The sequence below is a fragment of the Symphalangus syndactylus genome, chromosome 1, assembly GCF_028878055.3.
Source record: "Symphalangus syndactylus isolate Jambi chromosome 1, NHGRI_mSymSyn1-v2.1_pri, whole genome shotgun sequence".
NCBI lineage: Eukaryota > Metazoa > Chordata > Mammalia > Primates > Hylobatidae > Symphalangus > Symphalangus syndactylus.
In genome coordinates, this window is record NC_072423.2 from 75,388,621 (window position 1) to 75,399,904 (window position 11,284).

The 11,284-nt window shown below is 43.8% G+C and overlaps 1 protein-coding gene across 1 annotated transcript in view; it reads left to right on the forward strand.

Annotated features, from left to right (window-relative positions):
• The window catches only part of TWSG1 (twisted gastrulation BMP signaling modulator 1), a 115,864-nt gene that overhangs the window by 90,721 nt on the left and 13,859 nt on the right, over positions 1-11,284 (forward strand). The gene's annotated exons all lie outside the window — the stretch shown is intronic.

Consider the following 11,284-nt stretch of genomic DNA (forward strand, 5'->3'; position numbering starts at 1 on the left):
TCCTGTCTTCTTATATTAATAAGAAAAACTAAACAAAATAGTGGTGAAGTGTTGGGGCAGTGAAAAATTTTTTGGGTGGTATGGAGAGATAATGGGCAATGTATCTCAGGGCTGCTTTGAGTGGGATTGGGGCGGCGTGGGAACCTAGAGTGGGAAAGATTAAACTGAAGAAAGATTTTGTGGTAAGGGGTGATATTGTGGGGTTATTAGAAGGAGCATTTGTCATATAGAATGATTGGTGATGACCTGGATGTGGTTTTGAATGAACTGAGAAACTAAATGGAAGACACAAGGTCTGAATAAGGGAATGTTGTATATAAAGTTTTGGTGCCGCAAAAGGAATAGCAATCAAATATAAAATTTTCTTTTTAATTCTCAGCAAGGCAAGTTACTTCTATAGAAGGGTGCGCCCTTACAGATGAAGCAATGGTGAGCACACACTTGGACAAGGGAGGGGAAGGGATTCTTATCCCTGATGCATGTGGCCCCTGCTGCTGTGTCGTTCCCCTATTGGCTAGGGTTAGACTGCACAGGCTAAACTAATTCAATTGGCTAATTTAAAGAGAGTGATGGGGTGGGTGCTTTGGCAGGAGTCAGGGCAGAGCAGGTAACAGGTAATCTGAATGAGTCAGGGTGGAGTAGGGAATCAGAATGAGTCAGGGTGGAGTAAGTAATCGAAAAAGGTTACAAGGAAGTTAAGTTTAAAAGTAGAAGGCAAAGAATTGAACATACTGACATATTAATTCTTTGAAAAGAAATTTAGAACTCATATCTAACAAGAGGGAGAAAAACAGGTACTAAAGGACTAAGAATTGGGAGGGCCCAGGACATCCAATTAGAGAGCGCCCAAGGGAGTTCAGTGTAATTATTTGCTTGGTTGGCGAGCTGTTGGGCTCCATCCTTGAGTTTTTTATGTTGTCATATACCAGGCCGGATTTAGGTAAAAACAACACTCTTCATTTAGAAATATGCAGAGTCCTCCTTTTTCATCAGTAAGTTGAGGCCTATTCCTGTCTTCTTATATTAACAATAAACAAAACAAAATAGTAGTGAAGTGTTGGTGACATAAGGGGAATAGGAAGCTGTTCAGTCCCATTTGCAAATTGATTTTTGGGGGTAAGGAAAACTAGTGTACATGTGCCTGTCCAATTAGCAGGTAGACACATGTAGGTGGAGGATCCACAGAGGAAGAGCCCTTGTGTAAGGCAAAACTGGAAATGTAAAGTGAAAAGATGAGAGGGAGCACCAAAAGAGCTGTCTTGCCCCCAGACTCCTAGGGATCCAGTGAGGGCAGCAGCCATTAGAGGTTGTAATGGGGATTGATGGGGCAACTGGGCAGAGGGGGAGGTTCAATTTTTATAGTATATAGAGAAAGTTATGAGAACATAGTGTCTACAAGCAACCTTTCATTGTTATTCAGGGGTTGGGTATAAGTAAACAAGAAGGGGGGCTGGGAGGAGAGTCTGAAGAATAAGGGGAAGGTAGCCAAGGATGGAGTGAAATGCGGGACAAATGTCTTAAAGGAAATGAGAGGTTCTAAGAGGCGGGCTAGTGGCTTGTAACCCACATGGAACAGGTTATGAAAGGACAATAGAATGGAATGAGCCTGTGAGGCTGGAAGGAGGAATTTTCCTTGGTTCAAGAACTATTTGCCTTGAGTGGGGAGGGACTGATAGATGGAAACTTCAGTGGGAGAGTAAGTAGAAGTGACTGATGAGAAGAAGAAAAACTGGCTGTGAGGACAGAAGTAGGAATAATGGCTGCTTCTTCAACTGTCTTATCAGCATAATTGTTCCCTTGAGCAGTGGGGTCTGAGGCCCTTTGATGGCCTTTGCAGTGAATGACTCCAGCTTCCTTTGGAAGTAAAGTGGCCTTCAGAAGAGTGTTTATTAAAGAGGCATTAATGATGGAGGCCCCTTGTGTAGTGAGGAAACCTCTTTCAGCCCATATAACAGCATGGTGGTGCAGGATATGGAAGGCATATTTAGAGTCAGTATAAATACTGACACGTAGTCCTTTTGCAAGAGTGAGGCTCGAGTTGAGGCAATGAGTTTGGCTTGCTGAGAGGTGATGGAGTAGGGCAGAGTGGTAGCCTCAATGATAGATGTGGAAGATACTATAGCATGGCCTGCCTTTGCTGGTGAGTGGCAATTAGGCCTGGTGGAGCTGCCATCAATAAACCAAGTGTGATCAGGGTGAGGAACAGGAAAGAAAGAAATATGTGGAAATGCAGTAAATGTCAGGTGGATCAGAGAGATACAGTCATGGGGGTCAGTTGTGGTATCAGGAATAACGTGGGAGGCCAGATTGAAGTCCGGGCCAGGAAAAATGGTCATTGTGGGAGACTCAACAAAGAGTGAGTACAGCTGAAGGAGCCGAGGGTGGGGAGAGGGGAGCAGAAAGTATATGCATCGCGTGAGGGAGAAAATAGGTTTTGGAAGTTATGAGGACAGTAGAGAGTGAGTTGAGCACAGTTTGTGATTTTGAGGGCCTCTGAAAGTATTAGAGCAGCAGCAGCCACCTCACGCAGACATGAGGGCCAGCCTGAAATGGTAAGGTCAAGTTGGACAAAAAGGCTACAGGGCGAAGTCCCGGTCCTTGTGTAAGAATTCCGACAGCACAGCCCTGCACTTTGGCTGTGTGTAATGAAAAAGGTTGGGATGAGTCAGGGAGAGCTAGTATGGGAGCAGTCTCTAGAGCTGCTTTTAAGGAATGGGAAGAGGAGTGGGGAAAGGATTTAGGATCTATGGGGTCAGCTAGGTTTTCCTTTGTGAGTTTATATAATGGTTTTGTTAGGATGGCAAAACCAGGTATCCAAAGGCGAAAGTATCCAATCATGCCCAGGAAGGAAAGGAGTTGTTGCTTTGTAGAAGGGGTTGAGGTTTGAGAGATCAGCCAGACACGATCGGCAGGAGGAGTACGTGTGTTTTCATGAAGAGTTATGCCGAGGTAGGTAACGGATGGAGAAGAAATTTAAGCTTTGGAGGGGGATACCTGATATTCCTTGGAGAATAAATGTTGAAGGAGCAGAAGGGTGTCTTGTTGAGAAGATTCAAGGGAGGGGCTACAAAGTAGAAGGTCATCAATATGTTGAATAAGGTGAGAAGCAGAGGGGTGGAAAGAAAGTAAATCATGAGAAATAGCTTGGCTGAAGTAACGAGGGCTGTCCCTGAAGCCTTGCGGCAGTACCACCCAGGTAAGCTGCTGGGACTGATGAGTATCAGGGACAGTCCAGGTAAAGGCAAAGAGAGACTGGGACGAGGGGTGCAGGGGAATAGTGAAAAAAGCATCTTTAAGATCAAGAATGGAATAGTGAGTTGTGGAGGAAGGTATCGAGGACAAAATAGTGTACGGGTTGGGCACCACAGGGTGGATAGGCAAAACAATTTGGTTGATAAGGCGCAGATCCTGAACTAACCTGTAAGACTTGTCCAGTTTTGGGACAGGTATAATGGGGGAATTGTAAGGAGAGTTTATAGGCTTTAGAAGCCCGTGCTGTAGCAGGCAACTGATAACAGGCTTCAGTCCCCTTAAAGCCTGCTGTGGGATGGGATACTGGCATTAAGTGGGGTAAGGGTGATTAGGTTTTAATGGGATAGTAATGGGTATATGACTGGTTGCCAGGGAGGGAGTAGAGAGAGGTGTTCCATACTTTTTGGTTAAGTTGGGGGGATGCAAGAGGAAGACACAGAGGAGGCTTTGGATTGGGGAGAAGGGTGGCAATGAGATGTGGCTGTAGTCCAGGACTATGGAATATGTTTGAAATGTTTCATAAGGAAAAATTTAAATAATAAACATTTAATTTGTTTAAAAGTACAGTTAAAATGATTAGTCATAAACTGCAAACATTTGCTTGATTTCACCTTTTGCTTGAAAATTGTGTCACCATAGGCTAGGCGCAGTGGCTCATGCCTGTAATCCCAGCACTTTGGGAGGTTGAGGCAGGCGAATCACAAGGTCAGGAGATAGAGACCTTCCTGGCTAACACGATGAAGCCCTGTCTCTACTAAAAGTACAAAAAATTAGCTGGGCGTGGTCGTGGGCACCTGTAGTCCCAGCTACTCGGGAGGCTGAGGCAGGAGAATCACTTGAACCCAGGAGATGGAGATTGAAGTGAGCTGAGATCATGCCACTGCACTCCAGCCTGGGCGACATGAGACTCCGTCTCCAAAAAAAAAAAAAAAAAGAAAGAAAGGAAGAAAGAGAAAGAAGGAAGGAAGGAAGGAAAAAGAAAGAAAGAGAAAGAAAGAAAGAAAAAGAAAGAAAATTGTGTCACGATAATGAAAATGAAAAGTTCCCTAGGATGAATCAGTTAAATTTTTGCAAGAGAAATTAGTGTGAGAAACTGGAGGTGAGACTGGAGTCGGAATTTGACCCCTTAACTCCTGTAGAGTGACAAAGCCAGTTAAGGCTGAAAGGGACTTCTGGCAGATGTCACGTGGGGATCTTCTTGCTCTTCCTTGACCAAGTCTGAGCTAAGACAAGCCCTCTGGGCCAGGGCTGCCTGGGTGTATTGACTGAGCAGGGACCATTGTTTGTGCACTCTTTTGTCTCATGGACTCTTCCTTTAGAGAAAAAGCGTAAGCTGTCAGGCCATTAACAGGAGAGTAGGCTTCAAATAAGCACCCAGCAATGTGTCCTCTGAAGGAGAAAATGGTCTTGTATACCTGCATGCCCGAACAAAAGCAGTTACTTTTCTGATTTACTTAGCAATGCGTAAAAAAAAAAAAATGAATCTATGAACAAGGATTTCTGGCACTGAGAAAAACTGCTGAAATAAGCTGGGTTTTTATATCATTTTATATTCATTTCCTGTTTCTGCTGTAGCAAATCAGCACCACAAACCTGATGGCTTAAAAAAACACAAGCTTATAATCTAACAGTCCTGGAGGCCCAGAAGTCTGAAGTCAGTTTCACTGGACTAAGGTCAAGGTGTCAGTAGGGCAGGTTCTTCCTGGAGGTGCTGAAGGGAGAATCCGTTTTCTGCCTTTTCCTGCTTCCAATAGCTGTCACATTACTTGGCCCATGGCCCCTTCCTTGGCCTTCAAAGTGCATCACTCCAGTCTCTGCTTTCTTCTCCTCCAACCCTGACTCCTCTGTGTCCCTCTTAGAAGGGCCTTGGTGATTACATAGGGTCCATGCAGCTAATCCAGGCTGATCTCCCCACCTCAAGACACTGAATTTAATGACATCTGCCAAGTCCCTTTTCTACACAAGGTCATATTCATAGGAGATTAGGATCTGGACAACTTTGTGGGGCCAGCATTCAGCCAAGCACACCTGTCACAGTGTGACACTATGGGAAGCACCTTGATGATGGCCCACACCCAAATCATGCTACTTAAACTGAGGTACATGTACCCAGGCTCATGGGAAGAAGCCAGGCAGTTCTCAAAGGCACAAGAAGAATGTAGCGTATTACCTTTATTTCGTGGGAAGTGATTTAAGACTATTTTATTTTATTTTATATTTTTGAGACAGGGTCTCACTCTGTCATCCAGGCTGGAGTACAGTGATGTAATCATAGCTCATTGCAACCTCAGACTCCTGGGTTCAAGTGATCCTCCCACCGTAGACTCCCGAGTAGCTAAGGCTACTAAAAAATTAGTAGACTGTGTGTGCCACCACACTCTACTGACTTTTTAAAACTTTTTGCAGAGATGAGATCTCACTATGTGCCTCAAGCTGGTCTTGAACTCCTGGACTCAAGGGATCCTCCCACTTCGGCCTCCCAAATTGTTGGGATTACAGGTGTGAGCCACCCCACTTGGCAAGACATTATTTTAATATTTAAATAAACACAGGTACGTCACAGAATAGAATGTTAGATTCTCATAAATTCTAAAAATAAAAATGTAAGTCTTGAAAGAAACATTCCCACTATTGGCAAGGTTATTTGGGCCTCATCCCTAGACCCCTGGGTTGGGTGAAACTCACTTCTGCCACTGGAGTTCCTCAGTGTATGAGACTGAGAGGCACTGCTCATCAAGTCCTCGCTTAACAGACGAGGAGACAGAGGCCCGACGGACAACAACCTCTTAAAATCACAAAGACGCAGACGAGGGTGGGTGCGCGTCCTTCCTGGCTTGTGGTGGTTTGCTGTGTGTTTACTCCAGAACGCCCTGCTCATGTGGCTGACACAGAGGACAGAGGGCTTGAGAGAGATAGAAAGAGCAACCAGGTGGACTGACTGACGTGTTTCCTCACAGAGGGCTGCGTCACTGGCCTATCTGGTGTTGTCCTGGGCACCGCCTGTATGAGAGGCTTCTCTGATGGTGGGATAAGGACTCTGAAAGGCATGTTCTCTCAAGGGGAAATGAATATGAATTTTTGGCAATTTGCCCAGCTGCTAAATATTGATTCTGTTTCCCTTGAAGGAAGTTTAGCAGGATTCTAATGAGACATTTATGTGTTTACAGGCATTTATATAGCAAAGCAGTTAGTAATGTTTATTTTAAAGCAGTGGGTTTGAACCTAATAATGATTTTCTGTTGGAAGACCATGTCCGTCAGAATTTGACTCACTTGAGAAAGCAGGTGCAGGGAAAAGAGAGATCAGACTGTCACTGTGTCTACGTAGAAAGGGAAGACATAAGAGACTCCATTTTGAAAAAGACCTGTACTTTAAACAATTGCTTTGCTGAGATGTTGTTAATTTGTAGCTTTGCCCCAGCCACTTTGACCCAACCGGGAGCTCACAAAAACATGTGTTGTATAAAATCAAAGTTTAAGGGATCTAGGGTTGTGCAGGATGTGCCTTGTTAACAAAATGTTTACAAGCAATATACTTGGTAAAAGTCATCGCCATTCTCTAGTCTCAATAAACCAGGGGCACAATGCACTGTGGAAAGCCGCAGGGACCTCTGCCCTTGAAAGTGGGGTATTGTCCAAGGTTTCTCCCCATGTGATAGTCGGAAATATGGCCTCGTGGGATGAGAAAGACCTGACTGTCCCCCAGCCCGACACCCGTAAAGGGTCTGTGCTGAGGTGGATTAGTAAAAGACGAAAGCCTCTTGCAGTTGAGATAGAGGAAGGCCACTGTCTCCTGCCTGCCCCTGGGAACTGAATGTCTCGGTATAAAACCCGATTGTACATTTGTTCAGTTCTGAGATAGGAGAAAAGCTGCCCTGTGGCGGGAGGCGAGACATGTTTGCAGTAATGCTGCCTTGTTATCCTTTACTCCGCTGAGATGTTTGGGTGGAGAGAAACATAAATCTGGCTTACGTGCACGTCCAGTCATAGTACCTTCCCTTGAACTTAATTATGACATAGATTCTATTGCTCACATGTTTGTTGCTGACCTTCTCCTTATTATCACCCTGCCCTCCTACTACATTCCTTTTTACTAAAATAATAAAAATAGTAATCAATAAAAACTGAGGGAACTCGGAGACCAGTGCCGCTGGAGGTCCTTGGTATGCTGAGCGCCGGTCCCCTGGGCCCACTGTTGCTTCTCTATACTTTGTCTCTGTGTCTTATTTCTTTTCTCAGTCTCTCGTCCCACCCGACTAGAAATACCCACAGGTGTGGAGGGGCAGGCCACCCCTCCAGCAGGAAACTCACATTTGGGGCCTCCTCCTCCTTTCTTCTCTCCTCTTCAGATACTTCTAGATTTTCCCTGTTGCTTCCTAAAGCAGTGATCCTCAGCCAGGGGAGTAAGAGTCTCTTTTTGGAATTGGGTATGTCAGATTTTTTATTTTGAAGAGAAATATGCAAAAATACAGATCGTACCATGACAGCGTGAATCACACATCGATACAAATCTCAGCCAGTCCTACCACTCCCCATGATGCAAGATTGCCTGGACACGTTAATTGTCTGCTAGTTATTTTTGAATCTAACATCACTAGCACCAGTGTGTTGTGAACACCAGAGAATTGTGTTTGAGGCGATGAACTACGTGCACCAGAGAATGGAGCAGTGGAGAGCTGTTTCCATCTAGGCGGGCAGTCAAAGCTCAGTGTGCGGGGCCACACTCTAGGCCCATGCACAGTTGCATGGGTTGGAATGCCATGGCTTGAATTCAGTAAGCCTCTGACTGTTAGTGCTCTGGGAATATTTCACTCCCTCAAAAAGATTCCACATGTCTCCAGGCAGGATCTGTACCTTTTCATGTGCCAAATGAAAGACATACACAGAACAATTACCCTGGTTGTCAGAGGTAGCCAAAAATATCCAAAACCTGGTACCAAATATGTAGGACAAATTATTATTATGCAATGCCAATCTCAAACCGTGTTAGTTTCAGAAGCCCTTGAGTCAAGCATCCTTTCAAGTTGCAAATTTATGGGTTAAGAAATAGAACTCTATTCAACAGCTGGGAAATTACTTGGACATTGGCAAATGCCAAAAAAAAATGTTCAAAGTAGGAGAACAAAATAACAAGCTCCTTTGTTTTAAAGCATTACCCATTTCACAATTCATGAGGTCCTCAGAGCTAGGTTTGTATGATGAACAATCAAGGCATCTGCGAAGCAGCAAACACATTGAATTCATGTTTAAAGCAAAACCACATTTGCATGACGAACACTAGAACATTGCTCTAAACAAGGACCAGTCCCTGGGACATCCAAAAACTCAGGAATGCAGAACAATGTGGGTACTTAGAGCAAACGAGGACAAATGGCAAGATGGCAAACAACTCAAAGATAGCAGATTGCTCTTTTTTAGAAGCTTCCACCTGTAAACACGTTGGATTCATTTTACATTCCTAGCCCAGGGAATTCGAGCGTTTCTATTGTAATTGCTCATGAGCCACTATTAGAAAGGTCACTTGTATCAAGGTATGAAGCTATAATGACTAGGACATTTTTAAAAAGGCAAACTGAGTCAGATCTCGGTTGTCTTAACTCTGTCCATGTAAGTACCATATAAAACAGATACTCACTTTTTTGGGCAAAGTCTGATAAAGTAGTGAAAGTGTCCATATTTGCAAATCACGAGTTTAGGCACTTTTTAAAAAGCTAAACTGGTTTTATTTACAAGGAGGTTAGTTATTTTCTCTGCATTTGATTTCACTAAATTATCAAGTGCATGTACAATATTTACTTTCTAGGTTCACACTCCTTAAGGAACACATTTTATTATTTTTTTCAAATGCTGCTCTCCAGGTTGAGCCTCCCTAATCTGAAAATCTGAAATTGGAAATGCTCTAAAATCTGAAACCTTTAGAGTGCCAACCTAACGCCACAAATGGAAATTTCCACACCTGACCTCATGCGAAGGGTCTCAACGAAAACACAGGCACACAACACATGGTTTATTCAGCGGCCCCAAGGGAAAAAAGACCTTCCCACCCCCTTAGCTGCAATAGATATGTGCCACTCATTCCCAGATTCCCCCAGGCGAGCATGTCCACAAAGGGTAATAACATAAAATTTCATTTCATGCACAAAATCATTTTAACGTATCGTGTAAAATTATCTTCAGTCTATGTGTATAAGCTGTATGTGAAGCATAAATAGGGTTTGTGTTTAGATATTCCATCCCCAAGATATCTCATTATGTATGTGCAAACATTTCAAAATCCAAAAATTTCCAAAATTCCATACACTTCTGGTCTCTAGCATTTTGGATAAGTGATACTCAACCTGTATTAACAAGCAGTAATTAATTTTAAAATGTGCCGTGCAGAATACTTTTACATAGCTAACGGTTTTAGCAGCAAGGGTGATCACCTCTGCTTCATATCCAACATTTCACTAATCACCTATTTTGTAAGGTTTCTTTTCCTTAACCCATCTCACCCTGTTACAATATAAACTAAGGCACATTAAAATTTTAAAAGTTTCTTGAGTAGACAGATTCATGAATTGGGCAGCACCAGACCTCAAGCAGCTTGGGGCACCGCCGAAGGGACACTGGTGTTTTTACAACGTGAATACAGAAGCAAGGCAAAGAAATTCATCCGGCAAAAGTCCCTAGTTAGAAGTTAGTTCCGATTGGCCTACAATATGACTGTTGACACTGAGGTGGGTTTCATTTGCTTATTAGGAAGCCAGGGTGCTGAAGCCTCCTCACTCTAGTGGCCTCCCAGTGAATTATTTATTTAAAAAACTGATTCTCTTTCAACATTCCAGTCTTACAGTGAAAGGATTTTTGTTTGCTCTTTTTCCTTTTCTTTCTTTTTTTTTTTTTCTGAGATGGAGTCTCTTTCTGTCTCCCAGGCTGGAGTGCAATGGCATAATCATGGCTCACTGCAACCTCTGCCTCCTGGATTCAAATGATTCTTGTGCCTCAGCCTCCCAAGTAGCTGGGATTACAGGTGCCAGCCACCACACCCAGCTAATTTTTTTGTATTTTTAGTAGAGACCAGGTTTCACCATGTTGGCCATGCTGGTTTTGAACTCCTGACCTCAAGTGATCTGCCTGCCTTGGCCTCCCAAAGTGCTAGGATTACAAGTGTGAGCCACGGCGCCTGGCTTTTTTTTTTTTTTTTTTTTTTTTTTGAGATAGGTTCTCACTCTGTCACCTGGGCTGGAGTGCAGTGGCACCATCATAGCTCACTTTAGCTTCAAACTCCTAGGCTCAAGTCAGCCTCCCGCCTCATCCTCCTGAGTAGCTGGGACTACAGGCATGTGCTACCATGCCTGGCTAATTCTCAATTTTCTTGAAGAGATTAGGTCTTGCTGCGTTGCCCAGGCTAATCTCGAATTCCTGGCCTTAAGCAATCCTCCTGCCTTAGCCTCCCAAAGTGCTGGGATTACAGGCATGAGCCACTGCACTGAGCTTTTTTTTTTTTTTTTAATTAAAACAAAATTCTGTCCAGGCGCGGTGGCTCACACCTGTAATCCCAGCACTTTGGGAGGCTGAGGTGGGTGGATCACAAGGTCAGTCAGGAGTTTGAGACCAGCCTGGCCAACATAGCAAAACCCCATCTCTACTAAAAGTACAAAAAATTAGCCAGGTGTGGTGAGGGGGCACCTGTAATCCCAGCTACTCGGGAGGCTGAGGCAGGAGAATTGCTTGAACCCGGGAGGCAGAGGTTGCAGTGAGCCAAGATCATGCCATTGCACTCCAGCCCGGCAACAGTGCGAGCCTCTGTCTCAAAAAAAAAAAAAAAAAAATTCCATATTCTAAAAAGTAAACTTGGTCTACAAAGATGTTTTCATTTGTGATATTAGCAGGTCTCATATCAGTTATAAACTCCTTTGCCTCTGTTAGCCAGATTTCAACTGTGAGCAGATACTTTTTACCACTGTTGAGCTTTATAGAATTTCACAGCCAGTAAGACTAAGTTGATCTGGGTGCTTTCCTTATATTTCCTTATATATGTACGATATGGT